General features: G+C 37.6%; 1 pseudogene; it reads right to left on the bottom strand.

The window, feature by feature from the left end:
* Positions 1 to 10,611: 10,611 nt before the first annotated feature.
* Positions 10,612 to 13,420, bottom strand: LOC100070224 (zinc finger protein 215-like; annotated as a pseudogene).
* Between the last annotated feature and the right edge of the window lie 2,825 nt (positions 13,421 to 16,245).

Below are 16,245 nucleotides of genomic sequence, written 5' to 3'. Positions count from 1 at the left end.
CAAGTCTGGTCTCTGGAATCCTGTGCTTCCACATCATTTGTATAGTACCTGCCACCTTGCATGATGTTTCGGGATTCTGAGTAACTGGAGTGTCTCCAGCTTCTAGCACAGCGTTGATGTACTGTTAATGTTTAAGGGAGGTTGTTGAAGAGAAAGCATCACCATAACTTCGCCACATCTTCAATGATTTCAAATATATCGAGAGAAAATACTTTAGATTTTTTGGGTTTAGGAGCAAGAATCCATTAAAATTTTTGCATGTGGCCCACACATAAATACTATTTCTAGTTGCTTGTATAGGAAAACTGGTTCACAGGAAGAGAAACCTGACTGGAAAATTCCCTTCTTATTTAAACTATAGCACTCTATTTTAATAATGACTATGTTCATAATGAAATTGACAAAAATAAAACTTTAAAACAGCATCAAGCAAGTCATGTACGTTCTGCAGGCAGTGCTCATGTCAGCTTTCTCTCTGCAGCTTTGTATTATCCACTACATAATGAACACGAAGGAATTATTTTAAGATGAAAGAGCCAAATAAATAGTAGCTAACACAGAATATTGATTTAGATTTTTGTTGACTTCAAAAGTTATACATTTTCATTCAGAAGTCAAACCCACTGAGATGTTACCATTCTGTAACTATGAAGATATAAAGGGAAATTCTGTTATTCTTAGAAACTTAATTTTCTAATAGCCTTTTCCTTTCCTTCCCTCAGCCATTTTTTCTCCTGTCCTTTTTTAATTACTTGGTTTCCTCTATGATGTGCATATTTCAGTATTAGACCAGATATCTTTGGTTTTATCTTCCAGTGGGCAAACTTTGCTCTTCAGATGTCTCCCAGTAGGGCAGATACCCATCAGTACCCGCCTTTAGATTGTCAGGCAACTGGTGAATATGCCCCCTAGTGTTGAGTTCTCTTGTTTTTGAAATAATTGCTTTGGTCTTATCAGTATCTCCTATGCTTGGGGAGACTGCATTCGCATGCATGAATACAAACACACACTTGTCCAGATTTTTGAGAATATTTACTGCCACAGGATTTTTCCATATTTCCTATTTATCTTTGAGTAGGTCTCCAAGAATTGTTACCTTCCTTTTCTAATTTAATGATAGATGGGAATAGCAAAGGCAAGGCTCTCTCCTTTTGAAAAAAACTTTCTAACCATTTCACAATTGAAAATATATTAATGTAAATGGTGGGGGCAGGGTTGGATCTATCCCTGTTTAAAAGTGAATCGCTGTATCTGTGATGGATTCTAGTGGTGAAATTTCTTCCACAGAATCTCAGTTTGACTGTTAGAAAACCTCTGAACACACATAGTTGGGGAATCTTTCATCCCTGGAACTATTTGATGTTCTGGAGGGTTGATTGTGAGTTTCTAAGCCAGGCTGCTGCTTTTGTTGGAGGATAATAATTAACAGTGGTTATGATTTTTGAGCACTTACCATGAGCTAAACACTGTCCTAATCATCGAGCTCTAATAATAATATTAAAATCATACATTTGCATTTTATTTGAAATTCTTGTACTTAAGCAATAAGTAATATATTACCTCATTTGAGCTGGATAATAATCAAAATGTGGGTCAGGTGAGAAATTAGAGTCCTAAGTTAAATAACTGGTTAGAGGATAAACTAGTGGCAAATCCAGGATTAAAATCTAGAAGTTTGATTTTCAATATATCTTAAGATTGTATTAGTAGACGTAGGTGTTTCATAAGAAGCATTTTCATCAAAAAAAGAAAAGCAAAATACAAATTATACATATTTTTCTTTCTCAGAAGCTTTTCTTTTTTGGCCACCAATCTCATTGTCATATATAGTTAGTTAGTGATCTCTCTCAGGATTTTCCTCACTTGCTAGAGTGCTACCTAGTTATGTCTCTGACAAATAACAGTAGATCTTTTTTTAAAAAAATAACCTATTTCAGCCCTTACCACATGAAAATGAAGTAATGAGAGCAAGAGGAAACAACTTGGATACCAAGGCATACTTGGAAAAAATTAATGAAGTTGAAGTAGGATTGGTACATTACTAAGTTCAGAGATCACATCTATGAAGATAATAACAAATAGATCCCAGTCAGGGCCACTTTTCAGTCGTAATTCAGTGTAAACAATAGAGAAAAATATTTTTTGTGTTCAAAGAAATCACAAAATAAATTTTTTTTAAATACAGTAGCTTATATATGATTGAAACATTTCTCTCAAACAGTCCAGAGGTGGTCCAGGATCCCATTCTAAATACTGGCTTCCACTTCTAGTCCAGAGCAGTTACTACAGTTTTCATTGTTTCCCAGCCAGCAGGGAGAGGGAATGGGTTCAGGAGAATAGAATGATGCCTAGCTGCTTGGAGGGCAAGACCTGGAAGTGACATACATCACTTCCGCTCACATCCCATTAGCTAGTACTTAACAGAGGGAAATATAAAGTTAGGTGGATACATACCCAGCTAAGATTCTGTAACAGTGGAAGTGGGATGAATGAATATTGAATAGCTACTAGCAGAATTCCTTAGTAACTGATGGGCTATGGAGCACGGCAGGAGAGAGAAGGCACGTTTTCTAGTTTGGACAACTGCGTAAATTGGACTGTGATCTCCTGCATTGGAGCTGAAAAGCCTGTGAGCCATACAAATGGAAAGTTGGTTCAAAAACTTGGGAGCTTCCTGGAGGAAATCTGAAACTGGCCCACATACACAGAAGGCAAGGAGAGACCAAAGAAAGAGGCAAACCACTCCAGATTGGTAGGTGGCAGGTTTAATAAGCAAGGGAACTTACATAGGAGGCTTCTCTTGGTCGGCCACAAGACGAGTAGATCTCTGCACCCACCTGCCGGAATCTTACAAGTTTATATAGAGCCTTAACTGGGTTCAGTCATGTATAACATCCAGATGGTCTCAACAACATATTGCTCTCTCAAGACTATGTCCTTGAAACAGCTCCTAGCATGGGAATAGCAGATGAAACGTACATTCCAAGGACAGGGGTGGGGGTGAGGAACCTCCAATTGCCTAGGTCCAGCTTGGAGGTCAATCAGCAGTCACACCCTCTAAATGACCTCCTCCAACAGGGAGAGGTTTTGTGGGTCTGGAACTTAGGAAAGATACTTGGGCTCGAGATCATCAGTGAAGACAAGAACCCTGAGCAGTAACATCATGTGACCAGAGGGTCAGATACTAAGAAGGAGTTGCCAAAGATGTGAGAGGAAATCAGGATATTGTGGTGTCACTGAAGCCAAGAGAAGAAAGTACCTCAAGAAAAAGGGAACAGTTAGTAACATCAAACACCACAGAGACATAAAGGGGAGGGAAGATGAACTCCAAAAAGTTTCAGTTAGGTTCACCAACAAAGAAGCAGTTGACCTTGTCTAGAATTCTTTCTTTAGGGTAATGAGGACTATGAGCAGATTGCAGGTGAGTGAAGAGTGAGTGGGCAGTGAGCTAGTATGGACAATACCTTCAAGAACTCTGGCTGGCATGGACATGATGTGTTAATTAACTAGATGGGGGGAATCCTTTCATGATGTATACATATCAAATCACCAGGATGTACACTTTAAACATCTTAGTTTTATTTGACATTGGTCTTGGAAATAATTTTTTGGATTTGACACTAAAGCCAAAGGCAACAAAAGCAAAAATAAACAAATGAGACTACATCAAACTAAAAACTTCTGCACAGCAAAGGAAACCATAAAGAAAATGAAAAGACAACTTACCAAATGGGAGAAAATATTTGTAAATTGTATAACTGATAAAGAGTTAATATCCAAAATATATAAAGAACTCATACAACTCAACAGCAAAAAAAAAAATCTGATTTAAAAATGGGCAGAGGATCAGAATAGGTGTTTTTCCAAAGAAGACATACAAATGGCCAAAAGGTACAGGAAAAGGTACTCGATATCACTAATCATCAAGAGGTGCAAATCAGACCCACCAGAGATATCACCTCATACCTGTTAGAATGACTATCAAAAAGACAAGACATAGCAAGTGTTGGTCAGGGTGCGGAGAAAAGGGCTCCCTTGTATGCTGTTGGTGGGAATGTAAATTGGTGTAGCCACTGTGGAAAACAGTATAGAGGTTCCTCAAAAAATTAAAAGTAGAACTATGATCTAGCAATTCTGCTTCTGGGTATTCATCCAAAGGAAACAAAAGGGCTAAATTGAAAAGATATCTGCATTCCCATGTTCATTACAGCATTATTTACAATAGCCAAGACATGGAAACAACCTAATTGTCCAACAATGGATGAATGGATAAAGAAGATGTGTATATACATATAAAAACACATAAACATATATATATATATAATGGAACATACATATATATATATATATATCTCTAAAGGAATATTACTCACCCAGAGAAAAAAAGGAAATCCTGCCATTTATGACAACATGGATGAACCTGGAAGGCATTATGCTAAGTGAAATAAATCAGAGAGAGAAAGACAAACACTACATGATCTTACTTACATATGGAATCTAACCCCTGCCCCCCACCAAAAACAACACAAAATTCATAGATACAGAAAACAGATTGGTGGTTTTCAGAGGTGAGGGGTCAGGGGTGGGTGAAATGGATGAATGTGGTCAAAAGGCATAAACTTACAGTTATAAAATAAGTAAGTCCTGGGGATGTAATGTACAGCAGGGTGACTATAGTTGATAATACTGTATTGTATATTTAAAAGTTTCTAAGAGAGTAAATCTTAAAGATTCTCATCACAAGAAAAAAATACGTAACATTGTGTGGTAATGAATGTTAACTAGAGTTATCTTGGTGATCATTTCACAATATATACAAACATTGAATCATTATGTTGTACACCTGAAGCTAATATAATGTTATATGTCAATTATATCAATTAAAAAAAAAAAACCACTTCAACATATGCTATAAATAATCTAAGTGGGTACAGAAACCAGTTCAAGGAGATTTGGATTTCCAAGGATGTGAATCAGATATATCCAGGAGGACTGAGGCTCATTAAAATCCCTTATCAGATTATTTTGAATCTTGCACCAGATTATCTTCTATTTGTCTTTCTAGATTCACTCCCTACCCTTCTCCAACACTGGGAGGGTGTCCTGAACGGACTATGTCAACAGGCTCCCTAGCCCTCTTTGACTAGGTTTGGCCAATGGGGAGCCCTGACAGGACTGGAAGGTTGATTTTGACTGCCTGTTCTTCTAGATCTGAAGTCACAGCTCTTACCAAAGTACCTTCTTTACATGACCCTTTCTTTCTAGTTTCTGGTGATGGATCCTTCCTCCTGCCTCTTCAGGCCTAAGGATAAAACATCTCCTTGCTACTGTCTCTGCAGCGCTTCCCTAATTTCTTGTGGATTCCCTAGAATCTGCCCACACCTCTTTAAATAGTCCCTTATTATTAAACCATTATCAAATTGTTCTAAAATTAGGTATGACATCTGTATCCTGTCGTGACACAAACTAATTATTGAGACCAAGTGGTCCTAGAAAATAGACCCTCTAAATGGGATTCAGGACTGGGTTACTGAGAGGAGCGCAGGGATAACCTCCTTGCTGGAGGGAAACCAGAAGTTGAGGGCATCAAGATTTCTCAGGGGGCCAGCCCAGTGGCACAGCGGTTAAGTTTACACGTTTTGCTTCTCAGCGGCCCAGGATTCGCCAGTTCAGATCCCGGGTGCAGACATGGCCCCCCCTGGCAAAAGCCATGCTGTTACCGTAGGCGTCCCACATATAAAGTAGAGGAAGACGGGCATGGATGTTAGCTCAGGGCCAGTCTTCCTCAGCAAAAAGAGGAGGATCGGCAGTAGTTAGCTCAGGGCTAATCTTCCTCAAAAAAAATATTTCTCAAATTCTCACTGGTGACAGAATTGAATAAAAGTGCACGCAGAGGGCAAGGTGTTGAGAGATCAAGTGGCTATGGCCTCCAGTTGCTATGGTGAAAAGAATGACTTGAAAGATTTGAGGCCATCTGGATTCTCCTGTCACCTTAGGGAATGAACACAGGGAATGAGCAACCAAGAACTGTGACCATAGAATTAAGAACCAGAAGAGAATAACCTGAAGGCGCTTATGACAGTTTTGAAATAGTTCCTCATTTCCAATGGCTACAAGGCAAACATGGCTGAGGACCAAACTCCACTCTGACTGAAACAGTTGCAGAATTGCAGCACCAATTAAATTCATAACCTGTTCAGAGATATGGAAAGGGACTTGGTGAAGAACATTGGATAAGGAATTTGAGTAGACATTGATAAGGCTAAGACCATGGCCACTCCATCCCTCTGGACCTCTACTGTCAATGAAAACATTTGGTATCCCTTATATACTTGTTTGAGAGTGTCAGATCTCCTCTTTCGAAGCCTTTTTTTTTTTTTTTTTTTGGTGAGGAAGATTGGCCATGAGGTAACACCTGTTGCCAATCCTGCTCTTCTTTCTGGAGGAAGAGTGTCCCTGAGCTTACATCTGTGCCAATCTTTCTCTACTTTGTATGTGGGACATCTCCACAGAATGGCTTGACAACTTGTGTAGGTCCACGCCCAGGATCTGAACCCATAAACCCTGGGCCGCTGAAGTTGAGAGTGTGAACTTAACCAATACACCACCAGGTTGGCCCCATTAAAGCTTATTCTTGACTACACCTGGGGTGTGTTTGCCTTATAAGCTTATGCCAAATCTCTTCAATACCCATCCCCACCACCATCATTGGTTCCTAGCCCATAATGAGACTTAGATCCCAACATAATCCTGATAGAAAAAAATGCAAGCATTCCCAGCTCCTAGAGGATATATCTATTACTGTAAGAATTACAAGACCTCAGTAATTGTATTAGTAAGAGCCTGTAGAGCAAGTATGGGAGTAGATTCTAAGAAAGACCAAATATAGGTTACACTTGAGTTGAATTCATTGTCATGGGTGCAAGCATCTGAGACCTGTGATGTAGTGTGTCGCCTTGAACACCAGAAACAGCAACCTACTAAGTTGGCTAATTAAAGACTGGAATCAAACTTGATCTACTTCTAATAAAATAACTTCTCATATACCATACAGAAAAGTATTCAGAGGTGCAGGGTGATGGACTATTGGAATGGATTTATTACTCCTCCCTTGACCAGAGTTAAGAGATGTTTTGAAAGAGAGGCAAAGGCATTCTTGAAGCTCTTATAGTGTCTGTTTTATGTAGGCTGGAGACGATGGTAAAAATGGCCACAATTGAAGTGGGTTTCTTGATCTTAATGGTAATTGCATATTTCCAGAATTGCAAAGGCCAGAAGGGCCTCTGTAAAAGAGGTGTCAAGGTGTCATAATTACCACAGTAAGTTACAGGAGTGGAGGATTAATCAGAATGTTTTGTTCCAGAGTAATCTGTGCCAATGACTTGATCACAGCTCCCTAAATATGAAATAGATCGACAGCCTATTAAAGTGCTTATTGACATCTTTAAGTAGAGGTAAGAGAGCCTAGGTGATCTATTTGCCTTACCCCTAGCTCCTCATCTCCGACCTAGTCCCTCGGTGATTGTTGTTGCTGCTGCTGAAGGTCTGATCGTTCTGAACCATACTTGTTCTTTTTTGCTGTCTCAGGCTGAGCCCTGCAGTTACTTCCTCTCTCTCTTTGTAGGCTGGATGCCTGGTCCTTTCTGCAACTCTCATTTCTCTTTTTCTAGACTGTGCATTCTGTGCTGCCCTTTGGTGATGAACATACATTCCTGAGGCTTTTGAATCCTTAACTCCTGGTCTGTTTCCTTGTATTGACTTTCTGAAGGCTCTTGATAGATGTTGTCAAATTGGCTTCCAGAAAGGTAGTCATTATTTACATTCCTGTTACTGGTTGAGTTACCATTTCTTGACAGTCCAGCTAAAATTGAGTGTTATTATTCCTTTTATATGTTGCCTATCAATGCTAAATGTTATCTTTTTATGTTTTTATTAGTGAAAATAGTACTCTCCCTTGTTTATTGGTTATCTTTTCTCATAAATTGACAGTTAATATTTTAGACCATTTTCCAGATGTTGAAATTTTTATTTTTGCTTTTAATAGATTAATATCAACCTATACTATATATTCATATATTTAATGCATCTGCAATGATATATGTGTCCTATTGTCTTTTTCCCACACCAGTTTGAAGTGACAATTAACGATATGCTAAATTCTTATAAACATGAAGGTCTAGTTACAATCAATTCTGTCCCAGAGATGTCAATTCCTAGGTTAGGACCACACTATGTTACTAATCTAGTAGTAAGGTTCCCATTATTACTGTCCTTTTACAAAAATATTTCTAGCTATTCTGTCACTTTTACAAAATAAACTTTATAATCACTTTGTGAAATAATCTTCCCAATGACCTATCCGATTAGAATTTTTTTCTATAGTTTACTGTGGGGAGATTCAACATCTCTAGAATAGTCATCTCATCCAGAACTCTCTTTGCATTTATTCAAGGCATTTTTTGAGGGAGGTGGCGTATATATAGTATATCTGAATTCACTTATTAAAGCTAAGTTTTTCAATTGATTTTTTTTTTTTTTTTTTTTTTAAAGATTTTATTTTTTCCTTTTTCTCCCCAAAGCCCCCCGGTACATAGTTGTGTATTCTTCGTTGTGGGTTCTTCTAGTTGTGGCATGTGGGACGCTGCCTCAGCGTGGTCTGATGAGCAGTGCCATGTCCGCGCCCAGGATTCGAACTAACGAAACACTGGACCGCCTGCTGCGGAGTGCGCGAACTTAACCACTCGGCCACGGGGCCAGCCCCTCAATTGATTTTTTTAAGGTTGTCCTGATGGTCTACCATATCAGCAAGTGATTTTCTCCTTTCCAATTTCCATTTATTTTCCTTCTCTCATTATTGCAATTAGCACTTTCAGAGCACCAAATAATTGTGGAAATAACAAGAATCTTATTTTTTGCCATTACCTTTAGGATAAAGTCCAGACTTCAAAGGCGGCTTACAAGGCCTTTCATGACCTGGCCTTTGAGTCTCTCCCTAGCTTCACATCTCTATGTTCCCGCTCCATTCTATTCCAGTGCCATATTCCAATCAGTGGACTTCTGTTTCCCTGATGTCATGCCCTCATCCCCCTGTAGCTTTGTACTCATTTTTCCTTTATCATCTCTCCTAACATTTTCACCCTCCACCACACACTATCTAATTTCCAGTCTGCCTACATTTTTTCAGCTTAGATATCTACCCTTGAATGCACACACTAAAATTCAAATATTTATTAAATAAATAGGTTTACGGAAAAAGACTCATGGAAAGTGTTAATTGGCTGTAAATACTCAAAGTAGTAAACATTAAATGCACTCTAAAAAGGTATTCTTTGAAGCTATGTATGTTTAACTTAGTAAATAATAAACCTATTTTTTAGAAGGCTTAGAGATTTAGGAGAAAAAAATAATCATTTTACTTAGACCCAAATAGCTAGCTGCTGAGAGAAGACAAAAAATGAAAATAGTACTTTTATCTTTCATCCACCCAAAAGAAAATCACAGCTTACCAAAAAAAGTGAACTATTAGATTCAGAACACCTAAAATTAGAATGTCAGAATCCATTATATTAAACATTTAATTGCTTTGACGAATGACTGAACTATATACCTCAAGAATTTCTTACAATCGGACTGTTTTTCTCATTAGGATCATCTACAAGTCCCTTAGGTTTATATGACTTTTCATAACTATTATTTGTGTAGGGTTTTTTCCTAAAGAACGTAACTTGTTGTGAAGTACAAGAGGAACAAATGAACATAGAATAATCTTCCACATTTATTAACTCATCATCGGGGTTCACTCCAATATACCTTTTCTACTTTTGAAGAAGGTATGAACTCTGACAAAGAGCCACCATCATCATTCATTAGAAATGTCTCCAGTATGAACTTTTTGGGCAGAATAAGGTAAGCATCTTTGCTCAAGAACCCTTTGGGATCCTGAAGAGGCTTACAGAACAAAGAGGAAATTCTGGCACACACAGTACTAGGAAAACTTAACCTTTTAGTGCTTGGGATAAATGATAGACCTAGGGTTACAGATGTCTCTACAGCTTAGATCCCAAAGAGACTTTAAAATATGCAGATATTGAAAAATACACGTAGATTAAGAACAACATATCTACCTGCCATTGCAGCTGATAACCCTCTTTCAATTCTAGTCCTGACTCAGCACCAGGACAGCCAAGGATATTATCAGGGGTGGAGTAATTGGCTGTCATGTAGTCTTCTCCATTAATTCAGAGAATTAAGTCCTTAGATGTGTGCCTCCTATATTCTTGCAAGCTCCTGGTTTCTTGTGACCTTATAACAACTGAAAATTTGAGTTTTACTAAATATCAACTCCAAGGATATTCCTTGGCTCCTTAATACCTACTTCATCAATAGATCAAGTGAATATAAGTATGACATAGGTCCCATTTATGAAGTAGGGAGAGATGATGGTAATGGGTATCAGAGTAATGACAGACACACACTTCTTTGGTGATATATTTAACTCGAAACCCTTGTGGCTAGGAAAGGCTCCCACAGATTTCTCTCCAGTATTAATTCTGTTATAGCAATTAAAGAATACTCCGACAAATATTTTCTTCCATTTACTAGATTCATAGGATTCCTTCTAGCACAAATTCACAGATGTTCAATGAGTTCTGCACTCCGACTGAAGGTAATCCCAAATTTCTTCCTGTTATAGGAGTTCTCTCACCTTGTCCTATAACTATGAAGTTTTTGGTGTTTTTAAGGTTTGAACCCCTGAAGAAGGTTTTCTCACATTCCTTACATTTGGACGGTTTCTCTCCTGTGTGAATCATTTGATGTTGAATAAGTGAGGAGCTCCTGCTGAAGGATTTTCCACAGTTACACTCATAGGGATTATCTCCAGAATGGAGTCTTGGATTTTTATTACTGTCTTCACTCTTACTAAACGCATTGCCACATTTATTGCCTTCATAGGCCTTTGCTTCAATATGAATTTTTTGATGATTAAGGTTTTTACATCAGTTGAAGAATATCCCACATTCACTACATTTATAGGGTTTATCTCCAGCATGAATGATTTGATGTCAAACAAGGGATGAACTCTGGCTGAAGGCTTTCCCACACTGACAGCGTCCATAGGAATTCATTGTGGTATGACTTTTTGGGCATTGAATATCTATACTGAGGCTCAAGGCAGTCTCACGTTCATTATACTCTGAATGTTGCTTACCTACTGAGTCTAAGTTAAATTTGAAGTTAGTTTTAAACTTATCACCCCTTGGGGTCCCCTTTCTCATAGGAATTCTTTGTTGTGTATCAAAAATTGAGTCAACTGACTTAACATCAGAGCTTTTCTTACTTGCACTAGATTCAAAGTCTCCCTCTTCAGTGTAGATTGTCTTATGAATTAAAGCTTCATGTAGCAAATTTATGTTCCTGTGTTCCTGGTTCCTATATAACCAATCATCACTTCTCCAGCCATCTAAAGAAGGATGTCCACTCTTGGTCAGTCTTGTCATAATCACTCCATGGGATGTTTCTTCTCCAGAAATTCGCTGCTTTGGAACTGAATCTTGGTTTTCCAAAATTGCCTGACTAAAAAGAAATAAAAAAAATTCCAAGAACTAGAAGGGAAATTGTCTAATTAGGAAAGAGAAGCTAAACCATATCAGGGTAAATGCATATTTTATGGGTCTTAAATACAGACTGGAAATGTGAGGTGAGGTTAGAAAAGGATAATTACAGAAGAAATAAACTGGATAAAAATATTACAAAACGGGTTTAGGCGATCATAAAATATGAGGAAATCTATTCAGGAATAATGAGAATACATAGGGCTTGGATAAAACATCAGCACATGAACTCAGATATGTGGCATTTCAAAGTTCAGATTATCACTGGTGCTAAACTAGTCTGTGAAGGTTATGCCTAATCTTCCTTTCTCTAGCGTCCTGTCTCCTTTAATCCAAGCTGCTCACCAATAATAAATAAGCCTTACTAAAATACCAACTTAGTCACATCTTTAGGAATATGTCTACACTGACAGGCACCATACCTTAACCAGCTAAAAACAGACTTGCAATTTTAGTGCCTCTATTTTCTATAAGCCTGCAATTGTTCCCCGTATTGAAGAAAGGCAGAAAAAACTGTAATATAAGGTAGCAAGGAAATTATCCTTTTTCTGGGCTCAAAACCACTCCCGATTCCAACAGTGCCATGATATTTTTCTCTGTATTTCCTAGAACTCAAAACTTCACCTTTTCTTATTAAGATTAGATTCTCTCTTCACCTGTCTTCAGTTTCTGTTTCGTTTAACTTTCCTTCCCAAAATTCCTTTCTCACTTAGCTTCTGCACAAATATGCCCAGTATACTACATATTCTAGCAATTAAAACATTCAAATTTCACTGACTGCCCTTTGTCCTTCTCCACATAACTTCAGGTGCATCTAATGATTTTATCTTCCACATTTTATTGGTAGCCAAATCGCATCTTCATACATTACCGACCCTTGTTTCTACCAGTCTCCAGGACATCTCCACTTGAATATCCTACTACTCTCTTCCAACTCAACAAATGAGAGCCTGAGAATATCATCTTCCATGTGGAAAGAACTTTCCTTAATGTCTTCATTTTTGTTGAGTGAGTCACTGTTCTACTCATATTTACACGAGAGTTCATGAAGAGATCTTGACTAACCATTGCTCTTTATTTCTCATATCTAATCTGTCCTTAGGTACTATTATTTTGTTTTATGAAATGACTTTTACCTCAAAGCAGCCCCACTGATACATCCAACTTTGACAAGTACCTATCAGTTCATCCTGGTTTAATCTAATTTCTAGCAGAAATGATCACATCTGTACAATACCCAAGCTGGAAGCTAGACTGTTAAATCAGAATCTCCTGTGGTAGAGTCTAGGAATACAATGGGAGTATCAATTGCAGTTTTCCTGTCTCTGCTCACCATTGTGTATTGGGTGTGTGGGGGCACATGGATGACTTGTCACTTTAATTCACCAGCCTTCAGAGAGAGAGGCACCTCATCCAAACCTGAACCTAATTTTGATGACAAGATCCTAGGCTTCGAGCTTGACGCCATTATAAGATGAGGTCTTAGGAAAGAGTAAATGTATTTAATAAGGGGGAAATTAAAGATAATTTGTGGCCAGCTGACAGACTATAGTAGATCAAAACAGCTGCACATTCTTTGACACTCTCCCCATAGAAAGGGGAGTTTACTTTTCTTCCCCTTGAATCAGGGCTGATCCTATGACTACTTCGCCAACAGAATGTGGCAGAAGTGATACCATGCCATTTCTGGGCCTAGGCTTTAGGAGACTGAGGAGACGCGGAAAGGCCACATGTAGGTGCTCTGGTTCACACGACCAGCTCAGTTCCCAGTGACAGCCAGCATCAACTTCAGTCACGTAATAAGCCATCTTAACCATTCTGTCTCAGTCAAACGCTGCATCCTCAGCCAACACCATATGGAGAGTAAGAATTCCTAAGTCAACTCCCAAAATTGTGAGAATTAATAAAATGATTGCTGTTTTCAGTCACTACCCTTTGGAGTAAGTTATTAGAAGCAATAGATAACCAAAACAGTAATTGTTCCAGCAGTATTTATTGAATGGCAAAATTCCTAACTGTATTTCCCTAAATAAATTTTGTTGTTGTCATATTTGTACAACTCATTGTTCATGTAACTTCCTTACTCCTATTTTTAAAATCACCTTCATGTATTTTGTTACTTTTAAGTCATTTTGTTCTAACATGTAAGAAAGCTACTAATATTTTTATTTTATATCTGGTTTTAAACTCTTGACAGATATAATAATTTTGATAATGAGTCTCTTGGATTTTCTAAGTAGAAAGTTCTCTGCAAATAACAGTTTTTTCTCTTCTTTTCTATTAATTAAATTTTTCATTTGTTTCATTTATTTTTCTTTCATTAGTTAAGTCTTTCAGGTCAACATTAAATAATTATGGTAATAGGCATTCTTATCTGTTGATTTTAGTGGTAACAGCACTGTTTATCTTCACATACGATACCAACTCATGATTTGTTGTTCTTTTGCTCTGACTAAATAGGTTTCAAATCATTGGCTTATTCACAACCACTAATTCCAAACTCACAAGTTTCGAGATGGAAAAATTCTTATGTATAAAATTAATAGATACAAAATAACAGGGTAAGATAGCTGAAAATTTTTAAATTGTGCTTTCTCTACAAGACTTTGTTCCTGTCTCTAACCTAAAACAAAAATGAACACTTTAAATCTTGGCCTATAATCCCAATCTTGGGTCTCTGTTTACATCTCTCCTGGAGACCAGCCCATGCCAAACCACCTCTTCCTTTCTTTGGCCTGACAATTTCCCCCAACTTCTCAAGTCACTCCAGTGGCTTACCTGTGCTTATAGATTAAAATCCATAGGTCTCAACTAGTTAGTCAAGCTGTCCAAAATTTGGTTTTATATTTTCTATCCAAATTTACCTTATACTGTCTAATAAACTTGGACCACTGGCTCTTGAACCTAGATGTACATCTGAATCATTTGGTGAGCTTTTAAAACATATGTCTATGTGTGTGTTTGTGGGGGGGTATGTATACACATTCTCTGTGGCTACGCTGGCCTTCTCATAAGCAGAGCAGCATCAGGGTAGTTGAACTAGTGTCTGCTGACTTCCACAAGAAAGAAGTAGAAGCTGCAAGTCCTATTACAGGCTAGACCTGGAAATGGCACAGTATTACTTCTGCTGCATTTATTGATTAAACAGTTGAGTGGCAGCTCAGATTCAAGAGGAGGGGAAACAAAGTCTACTTCTTGATGGAGAGAGTGACAAAGACTTTGTGGCCATCTTTAATCCACTATAATCCATTAACTGTTTCAGAAAATAAATTACATGTACTGAAGTAAATTCCAGATTGATTAAAGTATTTTATTTAAATAATGAAATTAGAATAAAATCAGGAAAGGTATTTCTTAGTTTCGAGATGGAAAAATTATTATGTACAAAATTAATAGATACAAAACAACAGGGGAAGATATCTGAAAATTTTTAAAAATATGTATGGCAGACACCAAAAATAATTTAAAAACCTCAGAGATATCTCATTTGCCACAACTGTGGTCAATAGTGAAAATTTACATAAGATCTTCAAATATTGCTTAAAAATCTCTGAAGTTTTAATAGATAAAAGACATAAAATAACCATTTACTGAATCACAAGTGGCCAAAACAGATGAAATAATTTTTACCTTTCTCATAATCAAATATCTATCCTTTTTTTTATTTGGTTCCTATATATGTGCAAACAGCTGGGGATACAAAGATAGGGCAAAAAGAGACATGGTCCCTACCCTCAAGGAACATAAATCCCAGTGTGAGAGACAAAGACTCACACAGATACACGTGAAATATAACAGTGTTAAATGCTAAAAGTAGAAGAATATGGTGTTATGGGTGTACGTAAGAGAAAAAACTAACCTAGTCAAGAAAGTCTTCCCTGGGGAAATGTGGACCTATTTGAGGTCTGAAGACAAGGAGTTAACTAGACAAAGAATAGGGGAAACAGCATTTTGTGTAAAGAAACAGCATGTACAGAGGTCCTGTGAGGGCACAGGGCAAGCCACACTCAAGGGACAACTAGAATGTGCTTCCTACAGAACTGTCTCTTCTCTGCATTACCCCAGCACCTATCAGAGTGCTGAGGACACAGTAGATGCTAAACATATTTGATACTGACTGACTGAAAGTAGATCAGTGTGGTTCAAGTGCAAAGAGTAAGGGGAAGATGTAGTGAGAGATACGGTTGGAGAAGTAGGTAGGGACTAGCGTGTTGTGAAGTAAGCAAAACTGAAATCAGTAAAGTGATTTAAGCAAATATATGACAAAATTTGATCTCTTTGATTGCAGTGTATCTCAAACATTGGAACTGGAGAAAACACAGAGAACTAAGAGGTATGAGAGATCTTTTATTAAGACAACTTAAGAGACTATGGTGATAGTTTAGTTAAGAGACGATGACGATACATGGACTAGGGTATTGGCATTGCAGATGGAGAGAAGAGGAGACGTTCAAGAGATATTTAGGAAGTTAAAATAAAGACAAATATTAGAGAGTTGAAGGAGAAGAAGTTGTGTCAAGAATAATACTTAAACTACACTTGCATAACTGGATGGACGGCAGTCACTCAGCTAGGGAACAATAAAAGAAGACTGGAAAGGAAAAGATTATGACTTTGTTTTTATGGAATTTAA

This window comes from Equus caballus, chromosome 7 (assembly GCF_041296265.1).
Source record: "Equus caballus isolate H_3958 breed thoroughbred chromosome 7, TB-T2T, whole genome shotgun sequence".
NCBI lineage: Eukaryota > Metazoa > Chordata > Mammalia > Perissodactyla > Equidae > Equus > Equus caballus.
Note: the sequence above shows the minus strand (reverse complement) of the source record. Positions and strands in the feature narration are given on the sequence as shown.